At 41.8% G+C, this 13973-nt stretch overlaps 1 protein-coding gene and 1 long non-coding RNA gene across 4 annotated transcripts in view; one reads left to right on the top strand and one right to left on the bottom strand.

Annotated features, from left to right (window-relative positions):
* PTPRO (protein tyrosine phosphatase receptor type O) overlaps positions 1–13973 on the bottom strand; it is a 227356-nt gene that overhangs the window by 114759 nt on the left and 98624 nt on the right. The gene's annotated exons all lie outside the window — the stretch shown is intronic.
* LOC112546962 (uncharacterized) overlaps positions 1–13973 on the top strand; it is a 91629-nt gene that overhangs the window by 19057 nt on the left and 58599 nt on the right. Inside the window, exons 3-4 of one of the 2 annotated variants that reach the window (XR_003090698.2) lie at positions 1399–1457; positions 2873–3112. This is a non-coding gene — a long non-coding RNA (uncharacterized LOC112546962). Of the gene's footprint in view, positions 1–1398; positions 1458–2872; positions 3113–13973 lie in introns of those variants that run through there. The other variant, XR_012895835.1, reaches the window with a different exon arrangement.

Below are 13973 nucleotides of genomic sequence, written 5' to 3'. Positions count from 1 at the left end.
CCCTCTGACCTCCACTCAAAGACTGACAACCAATCAGCACAATTTTTCCTTACTTCCTTGCAAGAGATGAGCTCCGCACAGCATGGACTCAATTGCAAAACCATAATGCTGATTTCTGTCATTACCCCCTAATTTTGAATTAACTTCCAATTCATTTTTAGCCAAGCCTCAGTCATTTCAACTTCCAGGAGAAGTTTCTACCTGAAAATGGACTTTGGGTGCAACAGATTATGTGATATGCTACTGGGTGAATTTAAGTGCATCTTTAAGTCCTTTGCAGGGGGGGGGGGGGGGGGAGGTGTCTACTTTTTTTTTTAAGCCTGCAAATCAGAAGATCTACATCCTATTTTTGATTCTAACCTAAGTGACTTTCAGTAAATTCCATAATCACTCAGGCTACGTCTATACTGCAGCCTTCTTCTGCAAAAGCTTATGAACATGAAGCGCGGAGCAGAATATTGCCGTGCTTCATTTGCATAATTAATTAGCAGCCATTTTTGCACAAGAGGGGTTTTTGTGCAAAAAGGAACCGTCTTCTACACAGCTCCTTTTTGCGCAAAAGTCTCTTGCACAAAAACGACTACTAATTAATTATGCAAATTAAGCATGGTAATACTCTGCTCCATGCTTCATTTGCATAAGCTTTTGTGGAAGAAGGCTACAGTACAGATGTAGCCTCAGTTTCCTTATCGATAAAATGATAATATATAACACACAGGCCTGCTCCAAGGTTTAATTTATTAGTTACTGAAGGAGTGTGACATAATTAGATAGAAGGTGCTATATATCACACACATAAAGGATTATTACTTGCTGTTTTTGCGTGGTTATTATACCTGACAGTTACTCGGTGATCAAGACCTACCTAGGTAGGTATGAACACTCTCATCTCTTTGGTATATTACTCTGAGATAGCTCAGCTGCCTCAGCAGCAGCACGACAGAAAGCCTAGTTAACTAAACCTCTACCTGGTTTGGTGGATACAAATCCTTGTAAATGGAATTTAGATAATTTGGTTTTGGGAAAAAATAGAAAAATGTATCCCCAAATTAAATGACCATTCTCTTAACTCTTGACTGAGTTTTAGTCCAAACATGACAGTGGCCAGTTGATCAAAATAAGGCTTAATACACTAGGAGAGGAAAGTGTTTGGAAAGAGTCAATAGCAAGTCTGTCACATTGTAGTGCAGTTAATTTGAGCAGCTTCTGAAGAAAAAAAAAATCATGACTTCCTCATTTTAATTCAAAAGATGGGAGATGAAGTCAGGATTCTAGGATTCTCTTGCCTGCTCAGAACAGAATGAATTGATACACTGAGTGACCGTGGTTAAGTCACATGATCTCTCTCAATTTTCCCATCAGTACAGTATAATCATATTTACTGTGCTTCTTTCACAGTGCTTACTTGACTATTGATGCAAAGAGCTTTGTGATCCTCAGATGATAGGTCACGCAGTGTAAGTATGAAGTACTATAGCATAATTACACTATATTAAATATATACATGAAAAACTAAAACTAAGAACTGGAAAGGAAACATATTTACCCAGCGTGTTGGGAATGGATTTGTATTATTGTTAGCACATTATCTGCTTATATAACATTATAGTAAAATAGAGTTGTCTCAAGGAGAGTGGGGATGTTAATGACCTGGAATTTTTCCTCATTTCTGCAATTCTCTGCACTTTGGTTCTGGTTGCATAATCACTGTTGGGTCCATTTTGCAATAACTGAACACAGTATGCACATCCATGTTATTCTGGCTGGCAGCCAGCAATTTGCTGACCAGCATCCAGAGATTTGCATAATCACAATATGGTTATTTCTCAGTTACCATACTGCTAATATGCAAATTCATCTGCTCTGAGTGAGTTCCGTGCTCTTTTTCAAGACACTGCCTCAGCTTCTCCCCACCCACTTAGGCTGAAGCAGAAAACATTCAAAGTTAAAAGAAAAAATAAATGGAAATAAAAGTCAAAATAGTACTATGACGGAGTGGGGATTGTTTGTTTGGGAAAGGATAGTTTGGCCTTGGAGCACCAGCCTGATCCTCCAAAAGTTCAAGTTCCTCTTCCACCACAAATGTCCTATGTAAGCTAGGGCAAGTCACTTGGTGCTAGATACAGGCCTTAAATTTCTCTCTACCTCAATTCCTCCTCTGTACAGCGGCACTCATAATGCTTCCCTCTTGCAAGGATAAATACACTCGTAATCGTGAGGCACTCAGACACTATGGTATGGGGACTGCATAGTTAACTGAGTGGATGTTTTGTGGGGGATAGCAAATTTTTCTTTTAAGTATAAACTACACTTTTGATTTATCCTCCCCCCCCCCCACGCAGACATCCATCCTTTCATATTTCTCTTTGCTGCCCCCATTCTCCTGTGCAACTATGCCCCTGCAAATCTGCAGGCTTCTTTTTTTTTTAACCTGTTATGTATTTCTGTTTACATGTGGAGAAGCCCAGTTCATCTCTTCCAATTCAATTTTGAAACATTGGGGCTGTTTCAAAGCCACTAAGTCAATAGGCTTACATAGTGCAGTTATTATAAAGAGAGGAGACATAGTTATCTCTGGCAGAGAAGGAGGAGGAGGAAAGAGGGGGAGGAAGAGGAAATTGAGAGGTGGCCCTTCTCCTCCCCTGCAGAAATGAAAGAGGTTTTATCTTTTCTATTTTTTGAAAAATGAAGCTTTCAGCAGCTCTATAACCCATTTTGAGGACCCTTCCTTTCTTTTCTCCTTAAGAGTATGATGAACATATAACAAACAAAAGCAAGCCCAATCATTTTAACTTTCTATCAAATCAGTAGCCATTGTAGCACTGATAAAATTGAGGCCCTGAAACTTACTTGTATATTTTTTCCACTATAGCAATAATTCACTCCAGGCAGCATTTGGCTTTTTGATTCATCCTCTAAGATTGTTCCAGAAGACTGATATAGTCTACCCAACTTGTTACTGATGAATTGTAAAAGAGGGAATTGAATTATCAAGTGTTCTGGCTTCCTGGCAATAGACTTGATTAAGTTGTAATACTACACCGAGGTTAGTTTTGTAATGTAATTTTAAGTTGCCTCAAGGTGCCTAGCGCATAGAGACAGATAGATTTGTTCAAATAATAAAAAAGTAACTAAATAATAAAATATACCCAGCTTTAAAGCTGCTTTCTTCTTCTTCTTCTTGATATCACTATGCATTCTTGGATCAATCATGGATCTTTATATGCCACGAGAAGATAAATATTCCATGTCCTCATAAAAGAGAATTGCTGATCCAGAAAAATCACTAAATATGAGCAGTGACTCTTCAGACCTAGAGTCCTGAAGGGGAATGCAGAACGGATTAAAAGCACCAGACAGACATGGTTTCAGCACAAGACTATTTGCTGCCCCAATGCCTCTGGAACAATGTAAAAAGGAATACAAGAACCCAAACAGTTGGCGATTAGGAACTTTATATTGGCTACAGTAAAATGTTTTAAATGAGGGAGAAAGATACGTGCGCCAGATATTAATGGGAAGCCTATTTGTGTTCAATTCATTGGAGAAACACTTCAAGGGCATATAATCTTTGTGAAAATAATGTGTCCAATATTCCATGAACCAGATGACAGTCCCATTATGTACAAGTACCACGTGTGATGAATACTGATTTCCGGGATTTATTATTCTCTCAAAATGCAGGACCTATCAATGTAACTTTTCTTTACCTCGGCTGAAAAGGTAGACAGACCCCTCTCCATGTTTCGCAGAAGAGGCACTATTATAAGACTTATAACCTCCAATAAATCTGAATGTGCATTTGGAAGACAAGTCAGCCATGATTAGGGCTCTTGTGGTGAAACAAAACAGCTTTGTTGACGAGTGTACCAGAAACTTGTGACAATTAACAACAAGCATGAGGTCAAAAATCACTTCGTATTCATTGCTACCAAGCCATATGGAAGCAAAACTGAGTGTATGAAGACAAAATATAAAAATATTGTACATTTAATCAATAATTCATATGCAAATTTGACACCAGCAAAATAGGTCTGAATAGAGAGACTGGGAATGGCTCTCAAATTACAGTATGTAATTTCCCTTTCAGGTACTCTCACCTTCTCATCACTGTTGGAAGTGAGCCACATCCACCCTGTTTTAAGTAGCACTGATATTATACTCCCATCTATGTATCCCTGCCTTTCTTTTTTTTCAAGCATCTGAGGAAGTGAGCTGTATCTCATGAAAGCTTATGCCCTAGTTTTTTAAGGTGTCACTGGACTCCTTATAATCACAGCAATACCAAATTAGTAGTAAGTAAAGACAATCCCTACGTGACTTACTCAGAGGTCATATAGGAGGTCTGTAGAGGAGCAGGGAATTGAATCCAAGTCCCCTAAGCCCTAGGCAATGTTTCCTCTATTTTTTCCATGCACGTGCAGAATAAAATGTGTTATGTGCATCGAGGCAAGTGTGGATGTGCACCCAGTAAAAACACACACTGCCACCTGTGGATATTCTGCTAAATCAGCAGGGAAGCATTTTAATCTCTCCTGGGTGATCATCCAAGCACTCAACTTACAGAGAACACTGGTCCTACGCTTGGGCCTCAACAACTGAACCATCCACAACCATATTACAGTAGCTAATTGTTGTTACAGCTCTGAGAAAAAACAAAAACTTTGCAAATTATCTAGAACTATGAGGACTCCGTCTTGGTTGAAGCCTCTATGCACAATCACAATATAAATTATTATTATTAATATAAAGCATTCTTCATCAGCTGATGAAAAACAGAGCAGCTGCACTCCACGCCAAATAAAGGTGGACTCAGAACAGTAAACATCAGGCTACTATTTCAGCCTGTCCTTAGAGGGCTAAGTTCCCATCATCTACTGAAGGTTTGGCAGCAGTACCCAATCTAGCCCAATGTTGCCTTAAATCAACTACACTGAGTTCTCAACACCAACTCCATTTGGTACATTTACAGGCAGGCTATGCACAAACAGGATTCATGCCAAATGTACTAGAATTTTTACCTAAAATTAGAATTGAGCTTTTCTGAAAATGTATATAAAAAAAATCAAAACCCCACACCACCTTTTTTTCTTCAATGAGCTAATGAACTTCCTGATTTCTGCTAGAACAGTGGTGGGGAACCTAAGGCCCAGAGACCAGGTGTGGCCCCTCAGTTGCCTGGATCTGGTCCCCAAGGCTTCGGGCCTCCCCCAACATTGGGGATCCCATGTTGGCACTTCAGTTCTCCCCCCACCTCCCCACAACCTCCAAGCCCCCAACTGACTTTTTTGTGGGTCAGTGGCCCCCAACCCAAAAAAAGGTTCCCTATTCCTGGCTAAAGGCACTGATAGGTCATGAGTGTGACACGTCTTGGAGTATTCTGAACCCACCTAGACAAGAGAAATTCCAAAAAGTTTTACGCAAGAGCCTTGAGGACCATGCTACTAGAACCAAGGGCGTTCAAATAAGTTGGTAATAAAGTCTTTCAAAGTTTTCCTATCACTATTAATGGTATTATAACAGGAGTCCCAGGATAGCATTGATATAATTTTATAAATTCACCTTGTACCAAGCAAACACTATTCACTTTTGGGCAAACTGTTGTGTCGTTGATAGTTTAGCTATGTTGTTATTTTATGAAGGCAGCTGTGGCCAAAGAGCAGGGAACTTTAGTCTTTGACTACATTTCTCCAACTAGATTAAATTCTTGAAGCAGAGTTGCTCTTTGACAAAACAGGAACTAATGTTTTCACTGAGATCTCTAAAGAGAAGTGGGGCCTGTGTTTTGCTAGACCGCTTGCGTTCTAGGGCAGGTGCATACAATGAGAAGCAAACAATTTGCAATAAGAACATATCCATTGTGTATCACTGTGATGTTTCTGTATCTGTAAGATGCTTTGAAATCATATAGTGAATAATGTTAGATTGTAGAAATACAAAATATTATTAACTATATAGATGAGCTTCAATCAACCCACTGGTTAAAAAAGTTTCACATTTGGGGGAAGTTTTAGATCTAGACCTGAACTTCAGTTTTGGAACCTAATCCTGTAAGGGGGCCAGCAAAAATACTGGATCCAAACACCCTTACACTTTCAGAAAGCTTGCATCCAGATCCAATAACTCAGGCTCACTTCATAATAGTGTTTGGAATAGAAAGCATACAGACTTCCTCGTCTTCTCCATCAAATTCTCATAGACACAGATAGCAAGAAATGAATATGTTTGGTAAACGAATTGTGCTATAACTCTAAATTCCCAGTCGAAGAAAAGCAGGAAGGGGAAGTCATTAAATTCCTACTTCTCCTCTTCTCTCTCATTTGTTTTCAGCATTGGACAGGCTTCTTGATTTCTGAAAGGGATGAGAGACTGAAACTGAGTCATTTGAAATGGATTAAGCCAATTGCATGGTATTGACTGCAGCAGTCATGCATAGAGTAATACAGTACATGATTATTTCAGGCCAAGCTTTCCCCAGAGTGTTGTTAAAGACAAAGGGATTTTTGTGTGCACTATAATTGGCATTTAATTGAAAAGATGACCGTTGCCGTTGCCACTGATGTTAGAAGATACTTTTGAATTTCACAAATTTATACTCACCTATTTTTGGATCCTGATATTACTTTAGCCTGGGGGCTTCCATATTAAGGACCAAATCCTACAGAGCAAGTCTCATATAAAACTGGAATTATCTTGTGAAACAAAGCTATGAGACTGAAAAACAAACGGGCTTAGCAGCTCACACATCCTGCTGCTATGGGACAGCAGGAAAAGTCAGACAGTGCCCTGCCATTCTCCCTTCATGGGGAGGGTGCAGGGATCTTAATTCCCCCTTGATCTCAAAACACCTTCCAAAGAGGCACGACAGAGTTGTGCACCATGGGACATAACATATCCAATTTTTAATTTGTATTGCGGTAACAGCCCCAGTTAAGATTAGAGCCACACTGTACTGGGTGCTGTATACTCTAGACCAGATCTTAAACTGGTGCAAATCAGCATCTCTTTATTGAATTAATGGAGCAGCGACAATTTATAATGGGTAGGTATCTGACCCATTGTCAGTGACAACTGCCCGACACCCCCTACACATAAGGACTTGACCAAAAGAAAGTGACAGCAGGACACACCAAACATTACACATGGTCAGGATTATAACAGACACACACATTAAATTCCTATCTTCTTTTTTGGGGAGTGGGGAAGAAGGGCAACATATGAAAGGTATGGGAGATGGTCACAATCAACGCATATACATCTATACTTTAAAAAAATGTCAAATATATATAGCAGCTGGAAGATTTCTTTTCGGTGTGTAGACAGAATCTGTGTGTCCGGAATCGGCATGGGAAAGAGGAGAGGTTTGTGGCCTCATGGATCAGACTGGCCAGGGAGTACCACGCATAAGGGAGTAGTGTAGAAGGAGGCACAAAGAGAATTGCGGGAGCAACCAGTAAACAGATGCTTGAGACTGCCACTGTTGACAAGGCAGAGAAGCAGGTGATGATGTGCTAGCTGTTAAGGTTTTTGAAAGACAAAAAGCTTGAATAAAATGGACAAGTGTCCGCCAGAGGAGGGATTCCGTGAGAAAAAGAAGACACGATCGGAAACTCAGAAACCATTGTATAAACATTAAGCACTATGATAGGAATGGGAAGCCCAAGATGTCACCACTAGACTGCTTCTGTAATCTCTCTGCCTGTGACCAGTACTCGGATTTTCACTAATCATGCCAAAACCACAATATGCCAAGTTCCTTATATTCCTCCAATCAATCACACAATAAAGTGCCATTAAATATTTCCTTGCCATTGTCAACCAACCATAATGCTCCCTAGGACAGGCATGTCCAAAGTCCGGCCCGCGGGCCAAATGCGGCCCGCGGTCGGATTTAATACGGCCCCCCGCTTCTCCCGGCTCCCCGGTGCTTTTTTTAACTGGCGCGCTCAGCGCGCCGCTTCGGGCCGCCGCCGCGGTCCCAAACCCTGCCCCTGCACTCCGCTTTGGGGCTGAGAGTGCAGGGACAGCCCCCGCTTCCTCCCCCTCTCCTGGCTCCCCGGCGCTCCTCTGACTGGTGCCTCTTCTGGCCGCGCCGCCGCCGTCCATGGCGGCCACTGCGGTCCTAAAGTCCTCCATGTAGGGCACGTCCGCAGCCCCGCTCCCCCGCTTGGCTACGGGTTCGCCCTGCCCCCGGGCCGCCGTGAGGCCAGCGTGCCCTGCGCTCTCCACCCGCCTCTGACTCTGCAAGCCCTCTACCTTGGGGCTGAGAGTGCAGGGACGGACTCCGCAGCTGCTGAGATCAGGGACGGACTCCGCAACTGCTCAAGCTCAGTATCTGTGATTGGCCCTGCGCACTGTCAGCTTCCTGGCGGGCTCAGGCACGTGGAGCTGCGAACATTAGAGACTTCGCCACAAACAGCCACAAAGGCAAGAGAATTCTTGTTGGGCAGTGTATTAGTGCAGTGTATTACTTGGGCAGTGTATTAAACCTCTGGCACTGCGCTCACATGATCCCTTCCCCTTCTGGTCAATTTAAAAAAATGGCGACTGTAAATAAGAGAAGGAAAGTTGACAGTGAGGGCCGCCGCTTCCAGGACAGGTGGAAAGTGGAATATTTCTTCACTGAAATAGAGAATCACTGTGTTTGTCTGATATGCCAAGAGACTGTGGCTGTTTATAAGGAATTTAATGTCAAGAGACACTACGAGTCGAGACATAGCACATACGACAAGCTTACAGGGCACGACCGCAGTGAAAAGTTGAAGCAACTTGAAGCTATTTTAAGGTCACAACAGAAATTTTTCATAAGAGCCCGTGAGTCAAATGAAAATGCCACAAGGGCGAGCTATGAGGTAGCAACGTTAATTGCTAAAAATTGCAAATCTTTTGCTGAGGGTGACTTTATCAAAGAATGCGTTATGAAAATGGTTGAGAATATCTGTCCCGAGAAGAAGCAAGAGTTTGCCAACATTTGCCTGGCTCGTAACACTGTAGCACGGAGAATTGAAGAGATTTCATCAGATATTAAGAGACAGTTGACATCCAAAGGAGTGGATTTTGACTTCTTTTCAATAGCCTGTAATGAAAGCACGGACCTATCTGACACAGCTCAGTTGCTGATTTTTATGAGAGGGGTGGACGATGAAATGAATGTGACTGAAGAGCTACTTGACCTCCAGAGCCTTACGGACCAAACAAGAGGAAAAGATTTATTTGTTTCTCTTAGTTCCGCCATAGATGACATGAAACTGCCTTGGAACAAAGTTACTGGGATTATTACTGATGGGGCACCTGCCATGGTTGGTGAACGAAGTGGATTATCAACCCTAATCTGTAACAAGGTGATCGAAGAAGGAGGCAAAGCTATTAAACTCCATTGTATCATTCATCAACAAGTTCTCTGTGCTAAACATCTCAAATATGATCATGTTATGAAACCGGTGCTAAAGACTATTAATTTTATTCGCTCTAAAGCCCTGTGCCACCGCCAGTTTAAACAGTTTCTACTGGACATCCAGGCTGAATACGAAGATGTTTTATATCACAACGATGTAAGATGGCTCAGTCGGGGGTCTGCACTGCAGTGTTTCTACTCTCTCAGAAAGGAAATCGGAGAATTCTTGGAAACAAAGGGACAACCAATGCGAGAACTATCTGATCCTATTTGGTTGGCTGATTTGGGGTTTCTAGTTGACATAACAAAGCATCTGAATGTACTGAACACGAGTCTTCAGGGGAAAGATGCAGCGGTGAACCAGCTTTATTCACACCTCAAAGCCTTTGGGACAACTTTTCATAAGGCAGTTGTCACAAACACAGCCCAATACCATACATTTTTCAGTGTTGCAGGAAATAATGAACAGTTTTCCACAGGACAATATCAGTGCGCAAACGAGCAGGTATGCAGCAGACATCGCATCTCTGGCTGGGGAGTTTAAACGGCGCTTTCAGGACTTTGCAGCTATTGAAAAGGAGATCGGCCTTTTCTCCTCTCCATTCTCTGTTGACCCCGAGGATGCTCCAGATCAGCTGCAGCTCGAGCTCATTGAGCTGCATTGTGACAGCGAGTTACACAGTCGTAACCAACAGCTCTCTCTTGTGAACTTTTACCGCCAACTGGATAAGAGCCGGTTTCAAGAGATTCGAACATTGGCTAAGAAAATGCTGAGCTTGTTTGGCTCAACATATATGTGTGAGAAGACATTCTCTGCTATGAACTTTAACAAGAACCGTGTGAGGACAAGACTAAGTGACTCTCACCTGCGTGACATTTTGCGCATCAAAACCACTGCCTTTGAACCAGACCTAGCCTATGTACTGCAGTCCAGATCTCAGTTTCACCCTTCACATTAGTGTAGGCAAGTTTTTTTTTCAATTGAGATGAATACATTGTAAAATCTCAGTTAATGTCAGTTGGTCTAAATCAGTTATAAATATATTTGGACACAACATGTATAGTTGGTGTTATGTCGTTTGCCGTTTGCAATAAACTTTGCATAAAATAGTTAATTTGCATTTAATTTTAATGGTTCAAAGAATGTCAGGCAAAATGGTCGGCCCTCACGCATGTTCACTTCATCAAATCTGGCCCTCTTTGAAAAAAGTTTGGACACCCCTGCCCTAGGAGAACCAATCCCATCTTGGTCAACAGAGACAGTGCTAGAAATGTCCTTACATCTCAAATTGCTAAGAATCAATTTCTTCCTGCCCCTCACTTCCTTGACCCCTTCCCCTGCTACAGATAAGTATAACAGGCAAGAAGGCAAACAGCACATCTTCTTTGGATAATTACTTCCTAGACAGTATCATTTTTCTTTTGGATGTTCTGCCAAGCAGTTAAAAAAATCTTAAGAACTGAGATATATTTAATTAAATCCCTTTTAGAGGTTTCTGTCTTAGCAGGGCAAAAAACCTTATCATTTTTATTTATGTAAAATCAATTCATTATCACACTTGTAACTTTTTTTCCCTTTGAGAAGTCCTGTTTGAATTATAGTAATTATTCCAGCTACATTCTTGATCTATATTCCCAGATCCTCACACTGAACTTCTTCTACAATTTTATCAGATGTGGTTTTTAGGGGGAAAAATTAGTTTAATAAATCATTTAAAGAATTCCTCCTCAGCCTTCAATAAAATGAGACAACCCTTCAGATGGCATAAATTGCACAGCTCCAATGGAATGTCATCAGTTATTTATAACGAAGCCAGCTGATTGGGGGGTAAAGGAGGCAACTCACCCAGAGCCAAATTATTCAAAGGGCCTCGGACTCCCAGCCACCACCACAGCTACTGCAGCAACTGGGAACCCAGGCCCTTTAAATCACTGCTGGAGCTCCAGCCCCACTCCTTCTGTCTGAAGCTCCACCCCTTCTGGAGCCACATCTCTTTACACACCTTGCCCAGGGGCCCAGCAATTCTGTCAGCCCCCCGTTCATAACAATTGGGGACCTGGACTACGGTTTTAAAGCAGCATGGTCTTTTCTTTCCGTGTAAAACCCCTTACCCAGCACTGAGTTTTGTCTAGACTTGAGCCCAAATGGAAAACCTGGCTCTCGACTCGATTGCATTTTGGGGTGCTCGCAGTGTTTGGTTATGCAGACAGAAGATAGGATTCACAGAGCCAACATGGGATGTCAGCTTCCAAGGAGACCACTACAACTCTGAGGGTAGGGACGGGGAGGACAGTCTTGTAGTTAATCTATGGGACTTTTCCCCAGGACAGACAGATTAATTTCCTTGCATGACACTTCAGATATACTCCCTGAGCCTCAGATCTCCACCAGCAAAATGGAGATGATAGTAATTTTTACCTCCCAAAGATGTTAAATTCATTAATATGAAGTGCTCACACAGCATGGTGAAGGGAAACCTTAGAAGCACCTAGAAGGATTACAAGGACCTTTCATGAAGTGCTGTAGTCACAGTGGATCCCCTTGTGCAAAGTCCATTTGAAAGGATTGGGGCTTTACATGTTGTCTGAAAAGACTAACCATACCCACAAAAAGTGATCTAAAACTTCGCATATTCCTCTTTCTTGGATTAAATTTATATATGAATTATTTTAATACAGTATTTAGGGAGAACTGAGTTTTCCTTTCCCTCCATTAAAATCTACCCAAATACTGACAGATGTGACTGGAGAGATTGAACACAGCTTGGTGTGCGATATGGGATACTGATATGTGGTTAATGGGTGCCTTACTAGTCTCTACTGTCTGGTATTGGCACTTATACTTGTGTGAAGTGGCTGTTAAACACAACATGCAACAAAAGAAAAGACTGGACACTGTGTATGCAATCTGATGTAGATATGTTAGCTCTATATTCCTCCCCCCCCCCTTATTAAAAAAGCGGATTTCTTTCTGGCTACTGGCTCAGCAAAGAAGGCAGCAGTGCCCTTTCAGTGCCCTTACCACTGTTGCTGAGTAATTTGTAAGGAGAAGATGCCGTCGGTCCTGGGGAACAGGCATTGGGCAGGAATATTCTCCAATTCAGATGGGAGATTAAAAACCCAGAGTCGCCATAGCCTGCTGTCCACATCTGTCTCTTCTACAGAAAAGAAACCCCAGTAAGGATGAGACGATGACTCAGCCTACATTCAGTTCACCAACTCTATATGTGTATCCTGATAAGGGCATAACTAGAGCTGGTGACATTTTTGCACAAATAGTTTATTCACCAAGAAAATGCAGATTTGACAAAAAAAATTGGAAAGTTGGGGGTGGGGGAGTCTATATTCACAAGAGAACTTATGCACCATTAACAAAACCACAGGAGAGCTGATGCTTCCCTACCAGCCATATAGTCCTGAGGTCATAGTGCTCACTTGGGATGTGAAGAACCTAGATCTAACCACAGGGTTATAGGGAATAAAGGTGGCACCACCTCCTGGTCCTCATTTGCACGTGTGTCCAAATATCCTTTTAATAAAATAGCAGTTTAAAGTACCCAAAATTGATATGCAATGTTTCAATCAAGTTGAACAAAATATTTTGTTGGACTTCGAATTTGTTTATTTTGCTGAGGAAACCAACATATTTTTGGATTGGATAGCTCCAGAATGATGTTTTTACATTTCAGCCCCAGCAAACCAAAAAAAAAAAAAAAAATCAATTGTTCACAGAGCTGTAGGCAGAACTTCATTCCAGTGAACATTCTCATAAATGGATTTTGTGCTTGGCAAATCTGAAGGGACTGGAATCCTCCTCCAAGGGCACAAGGAAGGAACAGAAACACTTCCATAATTACTAATACAGCACTCGGGCGCTTCTGTGAAAAAAGGATTTCCCTGTTCATGATCTAGAATCTCAAATATTTTTAGAATAGCCTTTAATCTCATATTTAGGATTTATATTTGCTTGTCTCCACAGAGAAATTGCTTTCATCTTCATAGAATGCAGTTTAACATTATCATTCCCTAAAACAACTGGTTATAAAGCCAGGGGATTTTATTTATATATGTAAAATCTGATGAAATGCATTAAATAGTCCATTAATCTTAATTGCACTCTTAACTAAAGGCATCTTTACTGAATATTAATTCTTTGTAACTGAAGAGCATCTGCAAAGTGTTCATAATCCCCTTATTCTACGGAAGCAAATATATTTTCCTGGGTGAATTCTACACCACTTCACAAAGCGGCATTTAATGTTTTTGGATATAAAATTCCGCATGTCTCCCCCCCCCAACGGTCTGCAGTGCTGCAGGCCTCCACTATGGGTACTGGACCAAGCAGAGCCCAACTCACACATAGAAGACACTAGGGAAAGGGAGAGTACAGAGTTTCTAGCAGATGCAGTTCCCGGAATGCTGTCAGGGAAGGACTAGGAGAAGGTGGTACGTAGGAAATTTCACACAAGCCTGGCTAGGACCAGCAGCAACAGGCTCTCTCTCCTTCTGGATCTGGGTGTGAGGAGGGGGCGTCTGGGCTGGGGGGATGGAGCATGGCTGGCTTCTGGGAGGCAGCGGG

This window comes from Pelodiscus sinensis, chromosome 1, assembly GCF_049634645.1.
Source record: "Pelodiscus sinensis isolate JC-2024 chromosome 1, ASM4963464v1, whole genome shotgun sequence".
In the NCBI taxonomy this organism is placed as follows: domain Eukaryota; kingdom Metazoa; phylum Chordata; order Testudines; family Trionychidae; genus Pelodiscus; species Pelodiscus sinensis.
The sequence above is the reverse complement of the archived record's forward strand: the minus strand, read 5'-3'. Positions and strand labels throughout refer to the sequence as shown.